Source organism: Engraulis encrasicolus, chromosome 14 (assembly GCF_034702125.1).
Source record: "Engraulis encrasicolus isolate BLACKSEA-1 chromosome 14, IST_EnEncr_1.0, whole genome shotgun sequence".
In the NCBI taxonomy this organism is placed as follows: Eukaryota; Metazoa; Chordata; class Actinopteri; order Clupeiformes; family Engraulidae; genus Engraulis; species Engraulis encrasicolus.
Window position 1 is genome coordinate 8,803,953 of NC_085870.1, and position 4,556 is coordinate 8,808,508.

Below are 4,556 nucleotides of genomic sequence, written 5' to 3' on the forward strand. Positions count from 1 at the left end.
GAATGTGGGGGCCTTTCCATCATTTTAGTCTTGTTGGTTAGGGAGATATTTTCCTCCAAACCTTCTCTGTTCTGTTCTATTCTCTTCTAAAATGGAGAGATTTTTCAGCAGCTGTCAATGCCTTCCAAAGTGCTGTGCTTCTGTGCACACTCACAGCCGTATTATTCTTCCAGTCTAACTGACTGTGCTGCGTTTCGCTGTTGCAAGTCAGAGAGCAGAGCAGTGGAGCGAGCAGGCCAGGTCTGTGGTCTCTCTCGCTCCCCAAACTGAAGCCACCATCCTTCCCCTTTTCCCGTTCCTTGTTTTCGAAAGGGGGGAGGAATTGTCCAGCGCTTTTGTGTTTGAAGCTAGGGCCACGGCTGTGTGGTTTTGGGGGGGTTGGGGTGGACTATACAGTTTATTTAAGTGGGACTTGCACAGGCCTCTGACAGTGGGAGGAGAGACAGAGGGAGTGCAGTCATAGTCTGCTTTAATGTCAATTTCTTCCAAGGCAGGGCAAACATCAGTGAAGGACAAGATATCTTAATGTAACACAATACATACCCTAAGTATAACAAGTAACATTGTTGTAATAAGTAAGTTTATGCCTAACCACTACAGTATCTGCAAATCATTTTATTAAAAAAGAGAGACTCGCACACATGGTCAGGATGGGCACACCCTCTCACACCTCCTCTCTGGAGCGTGGGACTTCAAGACTTATTGACTACATGTACCGCTGTCTTTATGCCAAAACTAAGTGACATGGGAACGAAGAAGGATTTCAAATAGAAAACAAGTATTAAAGCGATGGTTCGGAGTAGAATCACCCTAATGCCATTTGAACCGTGACACCCATCCACCTTTACACCCGAAGTGTTTTCTGCCGCAGGCTTACATCAACAGAGTTGCCGTGTTATTCGATGTTTATTCCGGATAGCTTGACTCAAGCGCATATGGATACTGGGCACCGTCTCCAAACTTTCCCCACAAAAATAACATGTCATGACACCAAACTTCTACAGTATAACAAATGTGGTTTGTACTCACAAAAAGATGAATTTGAAACTTTGTACATAGTCCAGGAGTTTATTAGTAACAACACACGAGACGATTAGCTTTTCTGCTGCTAAACATCCGTCGACGTCACTTCCTCCAGCTGGGACTTTGTTGATGGAAACAAATACACGTGAGTCCGGAAGGCGGAAAACTCAAAAAGACAGCTTGCGCTACAACTAGAAAAAATTAACCACTTCGGATTTAAATTTTACCACGTTTAATAAATAGAAGACGATGCCACACTCGTGCATATATCCTGGCTGTGGACTAAAACACAAACCTTACAATAAGTGGACAGTCCCAGCTGGAGGAAGTGACGTCGACGGATGTTTAGCAGCAGAAAAGCTAATCGTCTCGTGTGTTGTTACTAATAAACTCCTGGACTATGTACAAAGTTTCAAATTCATCTTTTTGTGAGTACAAACCACATTTGTTATACTGTAGAAGTTTGGTGTCATGACATGTTATTTTTGCGGGGAAAGTTTGGAGATGGTGCCCAGTATCCATATGCGCTTGAGTCAAGCTATCCGGAATAAACATCGAATAACACGGTAACTCTGTTGATGTAAGCCTGCGGCAGAAAACACTTCGGGTGTAAAGGTGGATGGGTGTCACGGTTCAAATGGCATTAGGGTGATTCTACTCCGAACCATCGCTTTAAGCCTACGTAAATAATAAATAACAAATAACGGATGGAGGGAAAAGACACAACGCACACACACACACACACACACACACACACACACACACACACACACACACACACACACACACACACACACACACACACACACACACACACACACACACACACACACACACACACACAAAGGGCTCCCTCAGCGTTCTGGCAGGAGGGGATGCCATGAGCTGCATGTTACCGTGGCAGCCGAGCCGAGGCAGAAGCACGCTCTGGTCAGGGGGAGGTTGAGCCAGCCAGGCAGGGCCGCGGATCATCTATCTGCTGTCATCTACGACCATGCTACGGATATAGGCTACCACGCTCCGTCAGATGGCTATGGAGCAGGCAGTGCTGCAGTCTGCAAGACTAGTCTACTCGCTTCTTCTTCTCTCCTCTCTCTTGTCTTCTTTCCTATTTTCTGCTCTCCTTTTATTGCCTTCTCTCCTTTCTTCTCCTCTCCTCTCCTCTCCTCTCCTCTTGTCATTTCTCCTTTCTCCTCCTCTCCTCTCTCCTCTCTTGTCTCCTCTCCTCTCCTCTCCTCTCCTTACATGCGTGGAGCCAGTATCCACAAAAGACAAGAAGAAAATGTGTGTAAAGAAAGAAATATAGCAAAACAAAGCATGAGAGATGGAGCGCGGAAAATGAATGAAGAAAAAGAAGAAATTGAGACAAAAAAGGAATGTAAGACAGTCAAAGGAAGAAGGAAGAAGGGAGGGAGGGAGGGAGAGACAGCGAGAAAGAGAAAGAGGGAAAATAGATATGTATCACGTCTAAGTAAAATAAGCATGTTGTACCTAAAGGGAACTCTATTACTTGAAAAACCCCAAAACAAAACAGTGAGGGCCAAGCCACACCATATGCGAGTTTTGAAGGCAGCTCACTGGAGTTCTCCTACCCAGACCACCCAATGGCTCACCCACACGCCCCAGGAAGCAGGAAGGAAACAGCTTTAGGTGAAAATGTTTTTTTTTTAAATAGGATTTTTTTTTCATTAGTGAAAAACATTTGGCCCGAGCCGTAAAACACTTAACAACCTTTCAGTTTAGTTTTGATTTCGGGTGGCTTTGGGGAAAATAAAAAGGAGACCCGGTTACGGAAATAGACTCAACTCAACTTTTCGTTGGACTGTACCCTATGCTTTACAGTAACTGCTTGGACTGACATGTTTTGTCAGTTTAAAAAAAAAATATATATATCGCTGAGGCAATGTGTCATGTTAGCCTAGCAAAAAGCTTTGTTTTGAACCACTAGCGAAAATGTCGCTCGGAAATGTTGCACGCTGAGCGAGCCGTGGACGTCTACAAGCTTAGCCGAGCGAAAGAACACCACGCCACTTGCTCAAAAACAAAAAAAGAAAACTCTTTGCTCCCCCCCACCATCACCATCACCATCACCACCACCACCTCCCTCCACCATCACCACCACCACCAGCACCTCAACTTAAAAAGCCGCAGAGCGCGGTCTGTGTGTGCCGACTCTAAAAATGGCAGCCCGGCCTGGGGAAGCAGCAGAGCCCAAGAAGCTGAGCTGCGGCCCCCACCGTAATGGGCCTGGGGTGGGTGTGGCTCCCTCGGAGATGGCTTTTGAGGGGGCCCCTCCCGGACGCCCTCGCCCTGTGCCAGCGCCCAAGGGCTCCAGTCAGCCTGACCAGATCCACCACGAGCGACCCACACCACCTCAGCACCTCCTCCATCCCCCACCTCCTCCTCCTCCTCCTCCTCCTCCTCCTCCCCGCCCTGCACTCCTCCCTCTCCCAGCCCTGCCCCTCCACGCCCTCCCCTGCCCCCTGGGTCCCTTGTGTCCGCCCTGGCGTCACCTCTCCGCGTTTGCAATGTCGCCCCCTGGTGGGCTGTAGTGTGAGCGCAACAACATGGCCGCCAACAATCAGCGAGGCCTACGCGGCTCCTACACGGCGGCACGTGGATCAAAACAATCGGTGTTGTCTCGTTTACTCTGATGAGCTCACACTGAGCTGACGGCTAATGTTAACGTTATGTAAGTGGAGCTAGCCGACATAAACATGCTATGCTCTCAGCGGAGGAAACAACACTACTGTAAGCACCTGCCCTGAGGGGTCACAGCAACGTCAATCGTGTGGCAGGCAGAGACTCCCATTTCCGTTTGGCAAATGGATGCGGGCAAAATAAATCAGCATCCCGTCCGCTCCGCCCCACCACCACCACCACGATTCTCTCTCTACGCGACCGCAAGTGTGCTTTTTAACATGCGCCGCCATTACGCGTCGGTTAATTTTTTAAAGCAAAAGATTATAGGCACTACCCAAACACATGATGCTAATGCCCGGCTAATGTGGAAAGAAGGCGTAAGTGCGCGGCTGTGTGTGTGTGTGTGTGTGTGTGTGTGCTTGTGTGTGTGTGTGTGGAGGGTGGGTGGAGGGTGGTGTGGGGGGGGGGTGGGGGGTAACCAGTGAGGAGTCACTGGGCGAATCCATCCAGGGAGCTTCTGGTTCAAATCAGCGGAGGGTGGGGGTGGGGGGTGGGGGGTGCGGAGGCCTCTCTCGGTAGGCTTGTGTTTTATTGCTTCTCCCGTCGGTTTTAAACAGATCTGCCTGTTTGTGGAAGTGCGGCCGACGGTCGGCTCCCCGGCTTGCAAGGCAGCGGCGTTTAATTGGCCTTTGTTGTGGAGGAGGGGGGGTGGGGGACTGGAGTGGGGTGGGGGACTGGGTGGGGTGGGGTGTGGTTGAGGGCCTGGGGGGGTGGGGTGGTGGTGGTGAGGGTGAGGGTGAGGACGGGGGTGGGAGGTGGTGGGGGCGACGTGGAAGGACTGCGGTAAGAGACTGCACAATAGAGCTCGGGACTGCCAACGCACATACTTT